Source organism: Rhipicephalus microplus, unplaced genomic scaffold (genome assembly GCF_043290135.1).
Source record: "Rhipicephalus microplus isolate Deutch F79 unplaced genomic scaffold, USDA_Rmic scaffold_127, whole genome shotgun sequence".
Taxonomy (NCBI): Eukaryota; Metazoa; Arthropoda; class Arachnida; order Ixodida; family Ixodidae; genus Rhipicephalus; species Rhipicephalus microplus.
In genome coordinates this window covers 521,573-532,449 of record NW_027464699.1, presented here as the reverse complement: position 1 = coordinate 532,449, position 10,877 = coordinate 521,573, and the positions used below count along the sequence as shown (strand labels likewise).

Here is a 10,877-nt window from a genome sequence, read left to right as displayed (position 1 = left end):
ATGGTGGGGCGCTTTTTTTTCTTTGTGCTGATAGCTTTGAAGATATGTTCTGATGGTGGTGAGAGTGGGGCAGGACTGTCTCCGTGGCGCAATTGGCTGGCGCGATTGATTGTTAACTGAAAGGTTGGAGTTTCGAGCCCTCCCGGGAGTGATGTGTTGCTTTTTTCTTTACGCTGATAGCTTTGAAGATATGTTCTGATGGTGGTGAGAGTGGAGCAGGACTGTCTCCGTGGCGCAATTGGCTAGCGCGATCGGCTGTCTACCGAAAGGTTGGAGGTTCGAGCCCACCCGGTGGTGGTGCGGCGCTTTTTTTTCTTTGCGCTGATAGCTTTGAAGATATGTTCTGATGATGCTGAGAGTGGAGCAAGACTGCCTCCGTGGCGCAATGGGCTAGCGCCATCGGCTGTTAACCGAAAGCTTGGAGTTTCGAGCCCTCCCGGGAGTGGTGTGTTGCTTTTTTCTTTGCGGTAATAGCTTTGAAGATATGTTCTGATGGTGGTGAGAGTGGAGCATGACTGTCTTCGTGGCGCAATTGGCTTGCGAGATCGGCTGTTAACCGAAAGGTTGGAGGTTCGAGCACAACCCGGTGGTGGTGCGGCGCTTTTTTTTCTTTGCACTGATAGCTTTGAAGATATGTTCTGATAGTGGTGAGAGTGGAGCAGCACTGTCTCCGTGGCGCAATTGGCTTGCGTGATCAGCTGTTAACCGAAAGGTTGGAGGTTCGAGCCCACCCGGTGGTGGTGCGGCGCTTTTTTTTTCTTTGGGGCGATAGCTCTGAAGAAATGTTCTGATGGTGGTGAGAGTGGAGCATGACTGTCTTCGTGGCGCAATTGGCTTGCGCGATCGGCTGTTAACCGAAAGGTTGGAGGTTCGAGCACCACCCGGTGGTGGTGCGGCGCCTTTTTTTCTTTGCACTGATAGCTTTGAAGATATGTTCTGATAGTGGTGAGAGTGGAGCAGGACTGTCTCCGTGGCGCAATTGGCTTGCGTGATCAGCTGTTAACCGAAAGGTTGGAGGTTCGAGCCCACCCGGTGGTGGTGCGGCGCTTTTTTTTCTTTGGGCTGATAGCTTTGAAGATATGTTCTGATGGTGGTGAGAAGGGAGCAAGACTGTCTCCGTGGCGCAATGGGCTAGCGCGATCGGCTGTTAACCGAAAGGTTGGAGTTTCGAGCCCTCCCGGGAGTGGTGTGTTGCTTTTTTCTTTGTGGTAATAGCTTTCAAGTTATGTTCTGATGGTGGTGAGAGTGGAGCAGGACTGTCTCCATGGCGCAATTGGCTAGCGCGATCGGCTGTTAACCGAAAGGTTGGAGTTTCGAGCCCACCCGGTGGTGGTGCGGCGTTTTTTTTTCTTTGGGCTGATAGCTCTGAAGAAATGTTCTGACGGTGGTGAGAGTGGAGCAGGACTGTCTCCGTGGCGCAATTGGCTAGCGCGATCGGCTGTTAACCGAAAGGTTGGAGGTTCGAGCCCTCCCGGTGGCGGTGCGGCGCTTTTTCTTTCTTTGGGGCGATAGCTCTGAAGAAATGGTCTGACGGTGGTGAGAGTGGAGCACGACTCTCTCTGTGGCGCAATTGGCTAGCGCGATCGGCTGTTAACCGAAAGGTTGGAGGTTCGAGCCCTCCCGGGAGTGGTGTGTTGCTTTTTTCTTTGCACTGATAGCTCTGAAGAAATGGTCTGACGGTGGTGAGAGTGGAGCACGACTGTCCCCGTGGCGAAATGGGCTAACGCAATCGGCTGTTAACCGAAAGGTTGGAGTTTTGAGCCCTCCCGGGAGTGGTGTGTTGCTTCTTTCTTTGCACTGATAGCTTTGAAGATATGTTCTGATGGTGGTGAGAGTGGAGCAGGACTGTCTCCGTGGCGCAATTGGCTTGCGCGATCGGCTATTAACCGAAAGGTTGGAGGTTCGTGCCCTCCCAGGAGTGGTGTGTTGCTTTTTTCTTTGTGGTAATAGCTTTGAAGATATGTTCTGATGGTGGTGAGAGTGGAGCACGACTGTCTCCATGGCGCAATTGGCTAGCGCGATCGGCTGTTAACCGAAAGGTTGCAGTTTCGAGCCCACCCGATGGTGGTGCGGCGCTTTTTCTTTCTTTGGGGCGATAGCTCTGAAGAAATGGTCTGACGGTGGTGAGAGTGGAGCACGACTCTCTCTGTGGCGCAATTGGCTAGCGCGATCGGCTGTTAACCGAAAGGTTGGAGGTTCGAGCCCACCCGGTGGTGGTGCGGCGCTTTTTTTCTTTGGGCTCATAGCTTTGAAGAAATGTTCTGACGGTGGTGAGAGTGGAGCAGGACTGTCCCCGTGGCACCATTGGCTAGCGCGATCGGCTGTTAACCGAAAGGTTCGAGTTTCGAGACCTCCCGGGAGTGGTGTGTTGCTTTTTTCTTTGCGCTGATAGCTTTGAAGATATGTTCTGATGGTGGTGAGAGTGGAGCAGGACTGTCTCCGTGGCGCAATTGGCTAGCGCGATTGGCTGTTAACCGAAAGTTTGGAGGTTCGAGCCCACCCGGTGGTGGTGCGGCGCCTTTTTTTCTTTGTTCTGATAGCTTTGAAGATATGTTCTGATGGTGGTGAGAGGGGAGCAGGACTGTCCCCGTGGCGCCATTGGCTAGCGCGATCGGCTGTTAACCGAAAGGTTGGAGTTTCGAGCCCACCCGGTGGTGGTGCGGCGCTTTTTTTTCTTTGGGCTGATAGCTTTGAAGATATGTTCTGATGGTGGTGAGAGTGGAGCAAGACTGTCCCCGTGGCGCAATGGGCTACCGCGATCGGCTGTTAACCGAAAGGTTGGAGTTTCAAGCCCTCCCGGGAGTGGTGTGTTGCTTTTTTCTTTGCGCTGATAGCTTTGATGATATTTTCTGGTGGTGGTGAGCGTGGAGCACGATTGTCTCCGTTGCGCAATTGGCTAGCGCGATCGGCCGTTAACCGAAAGGTTGGAGGTTCGAGCCCACCCGGTGGTGGTGCGGCGCTTTTTTTTCTTTGGGCTGATAGCTTTGAAGATATGTTCTGATGGAGGTGAGAAGGGAGCAAGTTTGTCTCCGTGGCGCAATGGGCTAGCCTGATCGGCTGTTAACCGAAAGGTTGGAGTTTCAAGCCCTCCCGGGAGTGGTGTGTTGCTTTTTTCTTTGCGCTGATAGCTTTGAAGATATGTTCTGATGGTTGTGAGAGTGAAGCAAGACTGTCTCCGTGCGCAATGGGCTAGCGCGATCGGCTGTTAACCGAAAAGTTGGAGTTTCGAGCCCTCCCGGTGGTGGTGCGGCGCTTTTTTTTCTTTGGGGTGATAGCTCTGAATAAATGTTTTGACGGTGGTGAGAGTGGAGCAGGACTGTCTCCGTGGCGCAATTGGCTTGCGCAATCGGCTGTTAACCGAAAGGTTGGAGGTTCGAGCCCACCCGGTGGTGGTGCGGCGCTTTTTTTTCTTTGCACTGATAGCTTTGAAGATATGTTCTGATGGTGGTGAGAGTGGAGCAAGACTGTCCCCGTGGCGCAATGGGCTACCGCGATCGGCTGTTAACCGAAAGGTTGGAGTTTCAAGCCCTCCCGGGAGTGGTGTGTTGCTTTTTTCTTTGCGCTGATAGCTTTGATGATATGTTCTGATGGTGGTGAGAGTGGAGCAGGACTGTCTCCGTGGCGCAATTGGCTTGCGCGATCGGCTGTTAACCGAAATGTTGGAGTTTCGAGCCCTCCCGGGAGTGGTGTGTTGCTTTTTTTCTTTGTGGTAATAGCTTTTAACATATGTACTGATGGTGGTGAGAGTGGAGCAGGACTGTCTCCATGGCGCAATTGGCCAGCGCGATCGGCTGTTAACCGAAAGGTTGGAGTTTCGAGCCCACCCGGTGGTGGTGCGGCGCTTTTTTTTCTTTGGGCTGATAGCTTTGAAGATATGTTCTGATGGTGGTGAGAGCGGAGCAAGACTGTCTCCGTGGCGCAAAGGGCTAGCGCGATCGGCTGTTAACCGAAAGGTTCGAGTTTCGAGCCCTCCCGGGAGTGGTGTGTTGCTTTTTTCTTTGCGCTGATAGCTTTGAAGATATGTTCTGATGGTGGTGAGAGTGGAGCAGGACTGTCTCCGTGGCGCAATGGGCTAGCGCGATCGGCTGTTAACCGAAAGGTTGGAGTTTCGAGCCCTCCCGGTGGTGGTGCGGCGCTTTTTTTCTTTGGGGTGATAGCTCTGAATAAATGTTTTGACGGTGGTGAGAGTGGAGCAGGACTGTCTTCGTGGCGCAATTGGCTTACGCGATCGGCTGTTAACCGAAAGGTTGGAGGTTCGAGCCCTCCCGGGAGTGGTGTGTTGCTTTTTTCTTTGCACTGATAGCTCTGAAGAAATGGTCTGACGGTGGTAGATTGGAGCACGACTGTCCCCGTGGCGAAATGGGCTAACGCAATCGGCTGTTAACCGAAAGGTTGGAGTTTCGAGCCCTCCCGGGAGTGGTGTGTTGCTTTTTTCTTTGCACTGATAGCTTTGAAGATATGTTCTGATGGTGGTGAGAGTGGAGCAGGACTGTCTTCGTGGCGCAATTGGCTTGCACGATCGGCTGTTAACCGAAAGGTTGGAGGTTCGAGCCCTCCCAGGAGTGGTGTGTTGCTTTTTTCTTTGTGGTAATAGCTTTGAAGATATGTTCTGATGGTGTTGAGAGTGGAGCACGACTGTCTCCATGGCGCAATTGGCTAGCGCGATCGGCTGTTAACCAAAGGTTGGAGTTTCGAGCCCACCCGATGGTGGTGCGGCGCTTTTTTTTCTTTGTGGTGATAGCTTTGATGATATGTTCTGATGGTGGTGAGAGTGGAGCAGGACTGTCTCCGTGGCGCAATTGGCTACCGCGATTGGCTGTTAACCGAAAGCTTGGAGTTTCGAACCCTCCCGGGAGTGGTGTGTTGCTTTTTTCTTTGCACTGATAGCTTTGAAGATATGTTCTGATGGTGGTGAGAGTGGAGCAGGACTGTCTTCGTGGCGCAATTGGCTTGCGCGATCGGCTGTTAACCGAAAGGTTGGAGGTTCGAGCACCACCCGGTGGTGGTGCGGCGCTTTTTTTCTTTGCACTGATAGCTTTGAAGATATGTTCTGATAGTGGTGAGAGTAGAGGAGGACTGTCTCCGTGGCGAAATTGGCTTGCGTGATCGGCTGTTAACCGAAAGGTTGGAGGTTCGAGCCCACCGGGTGGTGGTGCGGCACTTTTTTTTCTTTGGGCTGATAGCTTTGAAGATATGTTCTGGTGGTGGTGAGAAGGGAGCAAGACTGTCTCCGTGGCGCAATTGGCTAGCGCGATCGGCTGTTAACCGAAAGGTTGGAGTTTCGAGCCCTCCCGGGAGTGGTGTGTTGCTTTTTTCTTTGTGGTAATAGCTTTCAAGATATGTTCTGATGGTGGTGAGAGTGGAGCAGGACTGTCTCCATGGCGCAATTGGCCAGCGCGATCGGCTGTTAACCGAAAGGTTGGAGTTTCGAGCCCACCCGGTGGTGGTGCGGCGCTTTTTTTCTTTGGGTTGATAGCTCTGAAGAAATGTTCTGACGGTGGTGAGAGTGGAGCAGGACTGTCTCCGTGGCGCAATTGGCTAGCGCGATCGGCTGTTAACCGAAAGGTTGGAGGTTCGAGCCCACCCGGTGGCGGTGCGGCGCTTTTTCTTTCTTTGGGGCGATAGCTCTGAAGAAATGGTCTGACGGTGGTGAGAGTGGAGCACGACTGTCTCTGTGGCGCAATTGGCTAGCGCGATCGGCTGTTAACCGAAAGGTTGGAGGTTCGAGCCCACCCGGTGGTGGTGCGGCGCTTTTTTTTCTTTGGGCTGATAGCTCTGAAGAAATGTTCTGACGGTGGTGAGATTGGAGCAGGACTGTCCCCGTGGCGCCATTGGCTAGCGCGATCGGCTGTTAACCAAAAAGTTTGAGGTTCGAGCCCTCCCGGTTGGGGTGTGTTGCTTTTTTCTTTCCGCTGATAGCTTTGAAGATATTTTCTGATGGTGGTGAGCGTGGAGCACGATTGTCTCCGTTGCGCAATGGGCTAGCGCCATTGGCCGTTAACCGAAAGGTTGGAGGTTCGAGCCCACCTTGTGGTGGTGCTGCGCTTTTTTTCTTTGGATGATAGCTTGAAAGATATGTTCTAATAGTGGTGACAGTGGAGCAGGACGGTCTCCGTGGCGCAATTGGCCAGCGCGATCGGCTGTTAACCGAAAAGTTGGAGGTTCGAGCCCTCCCGGGAGTGGTGTGTTGCTTTTTTCTTTGTGCTGATAGCTTTGAAGATATGTTCCGATGGTGGTAAGAGTGGAGCGCGACTGTCTCCGTGGCGCAATTGGCTAGTGCGATCGGCTGTTAACCGAAAGGCAGTAGGTTCGAGCCCACCCGGTGGTGGTGCGGCGCTTTTTTTTCTTTGGGCTGATAGCTTTGAAGATATGTTCTGATGGAGGTGAGAAGAGAGCAAGTTTGTCTCCGTGGCGCAATGGGCTAGCCCGATCAGCTGTTAACCGAAAGGTTGGAGTTTCGAGCCCGCCCGGGAGTGATGTGTTGCTTTTTTCTTTGCGCTATAACTTTGAATATATGTTCTGATGGTGGTGAGAGTGGAGCAAGACTGTCTCCGTGGCGCAAAGGGCTAACGCGATCGGCTGTTAACCGAAAGGTTCGAGTTTCGAGCCCTCCCGGGAGTGGTGTGTTGCTTTTTTCTTTGAGCTAATAGCTTTGAAGATATGTTCTGATGGTGGTGAGAGTGGAGCAGGACTGTCTCCGTGGCGCAATTGGCTAGCGCGATCGGCTGTTAACCGAACGTTTAGAGGTTCGAGCCCACCCGGTGGTGGTGCGGTGCTTTTTTTTCTTTGTGCTGATAGCTTTGAAGATATGTTCTGATGGTGGTGAGAGTGAAGCAAGACTGTCTCCGTGGCGCAATGGGCTAGCGCGATCGGCTGTTAACCGAAAGGTTGGAGTTTCGAGCCCTCCCGGTGGTGGTGCGGCGCTTTTTTTTCTTTGGGGTGATAGCTCTGAATAAATGTTTTGACGGTGGTGAGAGTGAAGCAAGACTGTCTCCGTGCGCAATGGGCTAGCGCGATCGGCTGTTAACCGAAAAGTTGGAGTTTCGAACCCTCCCGGTGGTGGTGCGGCGATTTTTTTTCTTTGGGGTGATAGCTCTGAATAAATGTTTTGACGGTGGTGAGAGTGGAGCAGGACTGTCTCTGTGGCGCAATTGGCTTGCGCAATCGGCTGTTAACCGAAAGGTTGGAGGTTCGAGCCCACCCGGTGGTGGTGCGGCGCTTTTTTTTCTTTGCACTGATAGCTTTGAAGATATGTTCTGATGGTGGTGAGAGTGGAGCAAGACTGTCCCCGTGGCGCAATGGGCTACCGCGATCGGCTGTTAACCGAAAGGTTGGAGTTTCAAGCCCTCCCGGGAGTGGTGTGTTGATTTTTTCTTTGCGCTTATAGCTTTGAAGATATGTTCTGATGGTGGTGAGAGTGGAGCAGGACTGTCTCCGTGGCGCAATTGGCTTGCGCGATCGGCTGTTAACCGAAAGGTTGGAGTTTCGAGCCCTCCCGGGAGTGGTGTGTTGCTTTTTTTCTTTGTGGTAATAGCTTTTAAGATATGTACTGATGGTGGTGAGAGTGGAGCAGGACTGTCTCCATGGCGCAATTGGCTAGCGCGATCGGCTGTTAACCGAAAGTTTGGAGTTTCGAGCCCACCCGGTGGTGGTGCGGCGCTTTTTTTTCTTTGGGCTGATAGCTTTGAAGATATGTTCTGATGGTTGTGAGAGCGGAGCAAGACTGTCTCCGTGGCGCAAAGGGCTAGCGCGATCGGCTGTTAACCGAAAGGTTCGAGTTTCGAGCCCTCCCGGGAGTGGTGTGTTGCTTTTTTCTTTGCGCTGATAGCTTTGAAGATATGTTCTGATGGTGGTGAGAGTGGAGCAGGACTGTCTCCGTGGCGCAATGGGCTAACGCGATCGGCTGTTAACCGAAAGGTTGGAGTTTCGAGCCCTCCCGGTGGTGGTGCGGCGCTTTTTTTCTTTGGGGTGATAGCTCTGAATAAATGTTTTGACGGTGGTGAGAGTGGAGCAGGACTGTCTCCGTGGCGCAATTGGCTTGCGCGATCTGCTGTTAACCAAAATGTTGGAGATTCGAGCCCACCCTGTGGTGGTGCGGCGCTTTTTTTTCTTTGTGCTGATAGCTTTGAAGATATGTTCTGATGGTGGTGAGAGTGGAGCAGGACTGTCTCCTTGGCGTAATTGGCTAGCGCGATTGGCTGTTAAACGAAAGGTTGGAGGTTCGAGCCCACCCGGTGGTGGTGCGGTGCTTTTTTTTATTTGGGCTGATAGCTTTGAAGATATGTTCTGATGGCGGTGAGAGTGGAGCAGGACTGTCTCCCTGGCGCAATTGGCTAGCGCGATCGGCTGTTAACCGAAAGGTTGGAGGTACGAGCCCACCCGGTGGTGGTGCGGCGCTTTTTTTTCTTTGCGCTGATAGCTTTGAAGATATGTTCTGATGGTGGTGAGAGTGGAGCAAGACTGTCCCCGTGGCGCAATGGGTTAGCGCGATCGGCTGTTAACCGAAAGGTTGGAGTTTCGAGCCATCCCGGGAGTGGTGTGTTGCTTTTTTCTTTGCACTGATAGCTTTGAAGATATGTTCTGATGGTGTTGAGAGTGGAGCAGGACTGTCTCCGTGGCGCAATTGGCTAGCGCGATCGGCTGTTAACCGAAAGGTTGGAGGTTCGAGCCCACCCGGTGGTGGTGCGGCGCTTTTTCTTTCTTTGGGGCGATAGCTCTGAAGAAATGGTCTGACGGTGGTGAGAGTGGAGCACGACTGTCCCCGTGGCGAAAAGGGCTAGCGCGATCGGCTGTTAACCGAAAGGTTGGAGTTTCGAGCCCTCCCGGGAGTGGTGTGTTGCTTTTTTCTTTGCACTGATAGCTTTGAAGATATGTTCTGATGGTGGTGAGAGTGGAGCAGGACTGTCTTCGTGGCGCAATTGGCTTGCGCGATCGGCTGTTAACCGAAAGGTTGGAGGTTCGAGCACCACCCGGTGGTGGTGCGGCGCTTTTTTTCTTTGCACTGATAGCTTTGAAGATATGTTCTGATAGTGGTGAGAGTGGAGGAGGACTGTCTCCGTGGCGCAATTGGCTTGCGTGATCGGCTGTTAACCGAAAGGTTGGAGGTTCGAGCCCACCCGGTGGTGGTGCGGCGCTTTTTTTTCTTTGGGCTGATAGCTTTGAAGATATGTTCTGATGGTGGTGAGAAGGGAGCAAGACTGTCTCCGTGGCGCAATTGGCTAGCGCGATCGGCTGTTAACCGAAAGGTTGGAGTTTCGAGCCCTCCCGGGAGTGGTGTGTTGCTTTTTTTTCTTTGCACTGATAGCTTTGAAGATATGTTCTGATGGTGGTGAGAGTGGAGCAAGACTGTCCCCGTGGCGCAATGGGCTACCGCGATCGGCTGTTAACCGAAAGGTTGGAGTTTCAAGCCCTCCCGGGAGTGGTGTGTTGCTTTTTTCTTTGCGCTGATAGCTTTGAAGATATGTTCTGATGGTGGTGAGAGTGGAGCAGGACTGTCTCCGTGGCGCAATTGGCTTGCGCGATCGGCTGTTAACCGAAAGGTTGGAGTTTCGAGCCCTCCCGGGAGTGGTGTGTTGCTTTTTTTCTTTGTGGTAATAGCTTTTAAGATATGTACTGATGGTGGTGAGAGTGGAGCAGGACTGTCTCCATGGCGCAATTGGGTAGCGCGATCGGCTGTTAACCGAAAGTTTGGAGTTTCGAGCCCACCCGGTGGTGGTGCGGCGCTTTTTTTTCTTTGGGCTGATAGCTTTGAAGATATGTTCTGATGGTGGTGAGAGCGGAGCAAGACTGTCTCCGTGGCGCAAAGGGCTAGCGCGATCGGCTGTTAACCGAAAGGTTCGAGTCTCGAGCCCTCCCGGGAGTGGTGTGTTGCTTTTTTCTTTGCGCTGATAGCTTTGAAGATATGTTCTGATGGTGGTGAGAGTGGAGCAGGACTGTCTCCGCGGCGCAATGGGCTAGCGCGATCGGCTGTTAACCGAAAGGTTGGAGTTTCGAGCCCTCCCGGTGGTGGTGCGGCGCTTTTTTTCTTTGGGGTGATAGCTCTGAATAAATGTTTTGACGGTGGTGAGAGTGGAGCAGGACTGTCTCCGTGGCGCAATTGGCTTGCGCGATCTGCTGTTAACCAAAATGTTGGAGATTCGAGCCCACCCTGTGGTGGTGCGGCGCTTTTTTTTCTTTGTGCTGATAGCTTTGAAGATATGTTCTGATGGTGGTGAGAGTGGAGCAGGACTGTCTCCTTGGCGTAATTGGCTAGCGCGATTGGCTGTTAACCGAAAGTTTGGAGTTTCGAGCCCACCCGGTGGTGGTGCGGCGCTTTTTTTTCTTTGGGCTGATAGCTTTGAAGATATGTTCTGATGGTGGTGAGAGCGGAGCAAGACTGTCTCCGTGGCGCAAAGGGCTAGCGCGATCGGCTGTTAACCGAAAGGTTCGAGTCTCGAGCCCTCCCGGGAGTGGTGTGTTGCTTTTTTCTTTGCGCTGATAGCTTTGAAGATATGTTCTGATGGTGGTGAGAGTGGAGCAGGACTGTCTCCGCGGCGCAATGGGCTAGCGCGATCGGCTGTTAACCGAAAGGTTGGAGTTTCGAGCCCTCCCGGTGGTGGTGCGGCGCTTTTTTTCTTTGGGGTGATAGCTCTGAATAAATGTTTTGACGGTGGTGAGAGTGGAGCAGGACTGTCTCCGTGGCGCAATTGGCTTGCGCGATCTGCTGTTAACCAAAATGTTGGAGATTCGAGCCCACCCTGTGGTGGTGCGGCGCTTTTTTTTCTTTGTGCTGATAGCTTTGAAGATATGTTCTGATGGTGGTGAGAGTGGAGCAGGACTGTCTCCTTGGCGTAATTGGCTAGCGCGATTGGCTGTTAAACGAAAGATTGGAGGTTCGA

The 10,877-nt window shown here is 52.7% G+C and overlaps 1 non-coding gene across 1 annotated transcript; it reads left to right on the top strand.

Annotated features, from left to right (window-relative positions):
• The first annotated feature begins 1,406 nt into the window (after positions 1 to 1,406).
• TRNAN-GUU (transfer RNA asparagine (anticodon GUU)) lies at positions 1,407 to 1,480 on the top strand. Its single transcript has one exon. It is a non-coding gene; the product is annotated as a tRNA-Asn (tRNA).
• The last annotated feature ends 9,397 nt before the right edge of the window (positions 1,481 to 10,877 follow it).